Source organism: Nicotiana tabacum, chromosome 22 (genome assembly GCF_000715075.1).
Source record: "Nicotiana tabacum cultivar K326 chromosome 22, ASM71507v2, whole genome shotgun sequence".
NCBI classification, from domain to species: Eukaryota; Viridiplantae; Streptophyta; class Magnoliopsida; order Solanales; family Solanaceae; genus Nicotiana; species Nicotiana tabacum.
In genome coordinates, this window is record NC_134101.1 from 57,307,149 (window position 1) to 57,315,574 (window position 8,426).

The 8,426-nt window shown below is 30.3% G+C and overlaps 1 non-coding gene across 2 annotated transcripts; it reads left to right on the top strand.

Annotated features, from left to right (window-relative positions):
- Positions 1-6,697: 6,697 nt before the first annotated feature.
- Positions 6,698-7,812, top strand: LOC107801497 (uncharacterized). Of its 2 annotated transcripts, none has more exons than XR_001651649.2 (3): positions 6,698-6,804; positions 7,267-7,325; positions 7,444-7,812. It is a non-coding gene; the product is annotated as an uncharacterized LOC107801497 (transcript). The 2 variants fall into 2 exon arrangements; XR_012705474.1 differs by lacking the exon at positions 6,698-6,804 and adding an exon at positions 6,811-7,161 and having other exon boundaries at positions 7,444-7,793.
- The last annotated feature ends 614 nt before the right edge of the window (positions 7,813-8,426 follow it).

Consider the following 8,426-nt stretch of genomic DNA (forward strand, 5'->3'; position numbering starts at 1 on the left):
TATGAGATTGGGGAATGAACCGGTACGAACTCATTTTAGTAAGTATTGAACATTTTTTGTCATAGAAAAGTCGGAAGGAATTTTGTTTTAGGACTAAAGTTATGAATAATTTTATAAAGTTACTCCCTGCCAGCATTCCGGAATCTAACAGGATTATTTATTTTGTATAAATAATCAATGAGATATTCTATCAAAGGTTTCCATAATTAACTGATTTAATTGATAGTAAGTTCCAGTTAGAGATTGGTAATTCAACATCAAGATGTGCACACAAATATTTGTGTTTTCCAGTTAGGGACAGGTCCAATGGAGCAGAGTGAATATATAAAATTCATATAATCGACCTTAACTAATTGCAGGGTGATTGTACCAATCAGAGTTTATGGTTCAAATGTCAATTCGTCCATTTACATTTCAAATAAAGGCGAACATCTCCATTATTGTTTACAATTAATGGAATAAAAAGGTAAGCGGGACAAGGCACGTGGAGCGGGGTGATACTATGGCGGGATAAGGTATCATGACTTCAACTGCTCCGTTCCATTGCCATCCCAGTTACACTAGTTGGCCTAATGTTTAACCCTTGGGCTTAATAGTAGGCCTAATGTGGTTCTATTTCAGTCACTTTATATGACAAAATAAGTTAGAGCACGAGGTAGGTTGCTGTTTAATTTGTTGATGAAACAATTGAAAAGGATTGCTCATCCGACAACTCTGATGTCCTTGTGAATGAAATGTTTCTTTCGTCCCATACCATAAAAAACTGTCGGTGCTCCTTTTAATTTGGGTCGAAAGTACGGAGTATTTCGATAAATAATGTTTGCATTTTTATACTACTCCTATTACCTTATTTTATATTACAGGTTAAAGTATGGTATATTACTTTACTTTTTGTTATTTTTAATTGATGCCACACAAGTAAGCCACTCTATAATCGATAATTTGAAAGAGGAGATAATGACTGTATTTTACCTATTATTTAAAATAATTACAACGATAATTACCTTGAAATCCAGCCAACTTGCTAGCAAACTTCATAGAGTTGTCGGATGTAAAACGAGGAAATAATTAGATGTAAAATATAAGTAAAATACGAAATTGAATAACTGAAGCATGAATATCAGGTGACTTACGGATAAATTTCACAAATGCTCATATAACTATGATTTGTTTTCACTAAAGTTATATAACTTTGTTTTCTCACACAAAAATCATATAACTATGACTTTTTTTCACCAAAGTCATATAGCTATGAGTTTTCACACAAAAATCATAAAACTTTTACTAACTCACACAAAAATCATAGTGATTGAAAAATATAAATTTTGAGTAGTATTTTCTTATTTTGTGATTTTTATTTTCTTATTTTCAGTCTAATAAATAATAATTCAATTAAAATATGGATGAGTCAACCCGACCTGGCTCACCCGATACTTACGTATAAAAATTAAAATAATACTAAAATTGAATAGTAAATCCTTCAAAATATGATACTTCTATCTTTTATTTTTCTTTTCAAGATTTTTATTCAAATCGATAGCATTTTTATTTCAAGTGCTCTCTAATTATATCTTTTATTTTCATGTTTTTTTGTCAGAATCTCATGCATTTCGAACTAAGTTTCTTATTGGGAAAGAATTCACTTTTAGTATTATTTTAACTTACGTATATGGGTATTGGGTTAGGCTGGGTTGGGTCATTCCTATTTTAAGGGAAAAATATAAAATTAATAGGCCGGTCGAAACTAATTGCATTTGCTAGTCAAAATATATATAGAATGTGTATATTATATGTATATAATACACATATATAGAAAAATATATTTTATCGGCTATTATTTTTGAGAACGACTAAAAATATACTCATATTTCTCCTATTTTAATTGGATAATTATTTATTAGATTGAAATAAAAAATTAAAAAATGTAAAATAAGAAAATACTACCGTAAAATTTATTTTTCGACCACTATGATTTTTGTGTGAGTTAGTGAAAGTTTTATGATTTTTGTGTGAGAAAACAAAGTTATATGACTTTGATAAAAAAAATCATAGTTATATATTTTTTGTGTGAGAAAACAAAGTTATACTTATGTCTTTGGTGAAAAAAAGTCATAGTTATATGATCATTTGTGAAATTTACCCGGTGACTCACTGTCCAGAAAGTGAAAACTATTTTGATAATTATTGGAGTTAAGTCATTTATGGTTTTTATTTGAATTCTGATTTTCGTATTTTTTAGGGGAGCCAGGATGTCTTTATTTTCATGCACAAAAGCTAATCGAACGTTATGGAGAAAAAGCAATGTGTTATAACTTATATGTGCAGGCCTAATCAGGTGATTCTTAGTTTTAGTTTATCTTTTAAAATCTTTTTGGTACACAAAGAAACAACTAAATTGATAATTGAGCCTCTTATGGAGCAATAATGCAAATGTATTTACTAGAAAATTAATTAGCACAACAAAAATCATAAATGTGTAGGGGCTCTCTACGTATTTTTCGTCGAGATTGATAATTAACTCTCAAAGATACAACTAATGCTACAACACCTCTCGACTATTTTCTTCCTAGGTTAGAATAGGCGTACACCTTTTGGTCACTTTTGGCTTCAGGAATTGAATGATCACTTGGAGTACGATAAGATGTGTATTAATTTTAATAAAACTTTCTTAAAATACATAGAAATGGAACTTTTTTTTCTTTCTCTCTTTGGATTTCTAAGTATTAAAAATATATAGTCAAATAACAAACGTCTTCAACTCTTAAAAATTGAATAGGAGCTAACAAAGAAACTCAAATGAAAGAATTTAATCAAACTCGATCCACACATGTAGGGTATTCAAACCGAACCAAACCGAAAAATCAAATCAAACCGATTAAAAAACCCGACAAGGTTTGATTTGACTTGGTTTGGTATTAAGTAAAAAAACCCGAACCAAACCGACATATAAATATTTAATTTATATATATATTTTTAAGACTTTATATTGAATTTTCTTTAAAAAATGTAGAAATATTTGGGATCCTATCATGTGTTAACCTTGAAAGCGTACATTAACGAAAAATTATTGTTAGACGACTAAGAAAATAACTATCATGTGTTACTAAAAAATTCTCCCATTAGAATATTTTAATAGATTATATGTTTGTCAATTTTTTTTAATATTTACTAAACATATATTCACTTATCAAAATTATATCTATAACTTTAACAAAGTAAGATTAGAATAATATTTATGTAACAAAAAAATTCGAAAACCCAAAAAATCCGACAAAACCGAACCAATTAGCCGAAGTTGTTAACTAAAACATTGCTGTCATTAAAATCTCGTGCATTTGTACCAAGCAATGCGTACGCCTTAGGAGGTATTATAGGTGGCAAAATAGTTAAAAGAAAAAAGTTATCCACCCATATTATCCGTTAAAAATGGGTTGGATAATAAACTTTTTAAAAACGGATCGAATATGGATAATAACCATATTATCCACTTGGAAAATGGTTAACCAAATGGATAACCAGTGTATAACTAATGTGTTTAACTTTTATATATATATTTGTAAAGCCTCAAATTGGGGATTCCTCAAGTTTAGGAGACTAGGAATTCTCCCATAAGTGATCATATTCAAGAAGTCGTGGATAATATGAATATCCATATTATCCGCCGGATAACTCGTTTTTTATCCGTCTCAAATACGGATCGGGTCGAATAATTTATCTGTTTTTTAAATTACCTATTTTCACCCACTTATATCTGATTCGATCCGCCCGTTTGCCATCCCTAGGAGGTACTCACTCCGTTTCAATTTATGTGATATAGCTTTAATTGACAAGGAGATTAAGAAGAATTTTGAAGAAAGGTCTGGTCGTTTGGTTAATTGGTTCGTGTATAGAGGTCCTTGAATTTGAAGTTTAAGACTTTTGCAATTTAATCGTTTGAAACTTTCATTGCGTGACTTGGTGACAGTGAATTTGTGTAAATTTGGATATTAGAGAATATTTATGTCTTCCAATTAGGGGTGTAAATGGTTCGGTTCGGCCGATTATTTTATAAAATTTGTATCATATCATTTTTTCGGTTATTTTATTATATATAACCAAAATTAGACTTTTCGAAACCGTCCCAATCATGTCGGTTTCTCTTCGGTATCGGTACGGTTCAGTTAATTTTCGGTAATTTTTTTTAAATGTCATGTAAAAGTCACTAGTAGAAGTAGAATGCAATAACATACATACTTTTATAGAACTTAGCAAAACTCTCTCGACATTTTTACAGTTTAAAATGTGATGAATTAAGAAAACATGAAAGATGGTTATAATATAGATCCATCAACTATTCTACAACAACGTAAAGCAAATACAATGAAAATATAAATCACACGAGTGTAAAGATATTAACCAAGCTCGGACTCAAGAATAAAGCCTATAGAGAAGATTAAATATTCAAAAAGATAAATCTAAATCATACGAAAGGAAACATATTCAATACATTGTAATTTGTTACTCATAATCGCTACAATACCTTGTGTCTTGCTAGTGAATATGCTGAAAATAATTTAGTTTCAATAAGAGTAGCATAATAGGTTTGAGAATTAGGATTTTGAGTTTAATTACTTGTTGGCTTGTAACTGTTTCATAATTTCAAAGTCCAAGAAAAAATTTAATGTTTTATTATTTTAAACTTAATATATAAATATATTTTTCATATTGTAAATTTATTCGGTACGGTTTGATATTTTTTCGGTTTGTTTTCATAAAATAAAAAACTACCCTAATTATCGGTACAATTATAGATTTATATAAAAACCTACGATTTTATTAAAAAAAACCTAAAAATCAGTTCAGTACAGTACGATTCGGTTGGTTTAATCGGTTTTTAAAAATCTATCGAGATCCCTACTTCCAATGATGTGGTGAACATGAAGTTAGTGATGTACATGCATGGTCTAAGTTTTATTACTTGTCCTTACTATTGATGTATGGGCCGGAAGATCCAGTTCGAATCAGATTCAGAGGCCCAGTACATAAGGAGGCTCATAGATTATTGGATTGGAGCAAAAAGTTACAGAAATAGGTCACTTCAGTACACAAATAACCTTCGAAGTGAATGGTCTTGAATTAATTTTATCCTCACTTGCCGTATGAACGAACTTCAAGTTTAATAAGTATTTCTACTCACTTACCCCGTGAGCAGAATTTTTAAATTTTGACCATGGGACAAGCGGGGTTAAAAGTTAAAAATCACCCCCAAAAATATCATATTCTACAATTTTTTTGGTTTAGGAGGGCACCCAAATGTTCTACAACCGGTTCAGTTCTATCTTTTCTATAGAAAACCCGCAACCTTATCAAAATAGTTCATCCAACAGGCATGATTTTCTTTTTGCTTTAACAGTTGATCTAGCAAATGGCCAGTATTTGTAATAGCTTATTCGCACTTGGTTTTATACACAAAATTATACTAATTTACTATAACGCTATATTATTCACTAATATTTATTTAATAATAAAATATATAAAAAAATATATATTATGTATTTATTGATGAAAGCTTGAAGAGCATTGTTCACGTGTTCTGCAATTAGTTGCTTCAATGCATCATCAACAATTTGATCTTCCCCTTGTTGGTTATTCACATGTGATGTTGATCTGTCAGGTATTATATTGTTTTTTTCCCTGATAAAAGATTAATTCCTTTTGATACTCATATACATAGTTACTATCTCTCAAATGATGTAATTGGAATCTGTCCAAAAACTGCTTGATGTAGAGTTTCCAAATTGCCGTCAAACTGCCCCATAAGGGGCATTGATCCAAGCAAAGTTCGACATTTGAAGTAACATAGTGATGTGGGAAACTGGAAGTTCAATTCTATGTCCACTTGATGTCCTACTTTAATATGTCTAGCTTTCTCCTCTGCACTTGCACTTTTTCGATCCTATCTTTAGTTTCTGCTTTAAAACGTCATCTTTGCCAAAATCCTGTTACACTAGCTAACTAGACTATTGAACCTGAGCTTTAACTAATGTAAAATATTTTTACAATATTCAATTATCTTTATTTGTTGTAGTACGTAATTTATCTTTTTTTAAAAATTATAATTAAGTTTTATGCACATTATTTGTAAATTCTTCGTTTTAATTTATGTGAACTCATTTGATTGGGCACGGAATTTAAGAAAAGAAAGAAGACTTTTGAACTTGTGGTGTAAAATGAGGCACATATTTTTTGTGTGGCTATAAATCATTGTATAAAAGGTAAATTATTTCAAAATAAGGAAAGAGGTCATTCTTTTTGGCACGGACTAAAAAGGAAATAAGTTAACATAAATTGAAACGGATGAAGTATTTTTTTGAGTGACCTGATAGTATATTTTCTCCGTTTTAATTATGTGTTAACTTTTCTTATTAGTCTGTTTAAACAATAATGACATATTTCTATAATTGAAAATAATTTAACTTTAAAATTTTGTTTTAATCTTAATAGGAAGCTTTTATAGACACACAAATATTATGCTCCTACAAAACTGTTATTCTTTAACATAAGTCTTAAAAGCTCTTTTTTTTTTCTTAAGCTCCGTATCGAATCAAACTATGTCACATAAATTAAAACGGAGGAAAAAATTCTTTTACATTGTCAATAATGTGTATAAATATGGTATACCCTTTTATTCTTACTCTTGTTGCTTTCTAAAAATTTATATGAATTCTTCTGTTTTGGATGATGTAGTACTAGAACTACTGACCCATAGTGAAGAGTGAAAATGACTGTTGCGCCGTCAAGAAGAGTGTCAAGCATCAACTAAGGGTCTGTACTCTGCACAGTCTTTTTCCAGTTAATAATGCGTATCTGATCTTCTTCTTCTCTCTGCAACTATAGCAGTTAGCTGCTAATCATCATATTCTTTACCTCTACTTCTTCAGATACATGGCTGCTCTGTCTAATCATGCATATTAGTGTTTCTGAAACGCTAAAGCTCCTCTATAAATTGCGATCAGTATTCCGATATTTACTTCATCTAGAAAATTAAATTAGTATTTCTTCTGTTTCATATTTGTGTAAGTGGAGTAAAAACTTTAATTCACATGGCCTTCACTAACAAGCAGTATCTAATTTCTTTGATGATATTAATGGTAGCCTTGCAAGTGCAATATATATGCTCAGGTATCATTTTCTCACTTTAATTCTGCCTGAATGTTAGTGAGCTTTCTTTTCTGGTTCTGTCTTGTGCAAGACTTCGCATTTACTCTGCTTTAATCTATTTTGCAGACTGTTTATTGCTAAGTGGACACTCACATGGAAAAACCGCTACGCAACACAGCAGAAAGGTTGTTTATTTTGTATATATATATATATATATTCAGAGAGAAAGGTGTACATTTATTGATTTACCCTAATGTAAAGGAAGGGGATTTGATTTATTTATTTGTATTATTATTATTGCAGTTGCTTTACATGTTGAAGGAGAAAGAGACAGAACCAATTACTGTAACTGGAAGTGAAATTACTAAACAAGGACATGGATATGGAAAAACAATAAGCACAGGGAATAATGGGAAGAACAATAAGTTGGAATTAGGTGTGGAATTAAGAGAAGCACCTGCGAGTCCAGACCCTTTGCACCATCATGGGAATAAACCTGGGATTATGCCATAGCTGACACTGCTTACTTTACTTCTACTACTGTAATATTTACTTCTGCACACTTATCGGCTTGTTTAGTTTTCTTTTTATTTTTCCTTTCTTTTTTGGGTCTGCCCTTTCAATGAGGGGTTATAGTTCTAAGACAAATATGTAAACAGGCTTTTAAAAACTTGCAAGAAGCTTTTGCTATGTAAAATATTGCATTTTGTTAATTACCTCTTCTTGTCAAGAATTTTGTCTCTCTCTTGTCACTAATTTCGTCTATGCAAAATGGAATTTTTTTTCTTGTTTACTAAGTTCGGTCCATAGACTCGTTGATGTACGACTAGATTCTTTTTCGTAAACTACTTTATGTATATTTTTATTCTATACAATTCTGTTTTACAAAATTTCAACTTTTTGTTTGATATATAGTCTCTCACTACGTTACAAAAAATTAAACAAACTAATACTTCAACTTTGAGTTCAATCAAACACTGTTTTATTATAAAATGAATGGAGAGTAGTCTACTTTTTTTTCTTACATCTACCTACAGAATCTATGACGAGATCATATATTACTGCCACTAACTAGAAGATTAAGATAGTGGGATACATCAAATAACTCCCAGTACTCCCCGTTTCGATGAGTCCGGAACCAAAATAATATATTTTTGGATTCAAAAAAAAAGTTAGTGACTAAAATATATATAGCGCCCTTTAAAATGACGCTATATTTGAATATGAAAAGACGACCAGGTATATCGTCGTTTATTAAGGCGCTATACATATTTTGTGGCCCACCA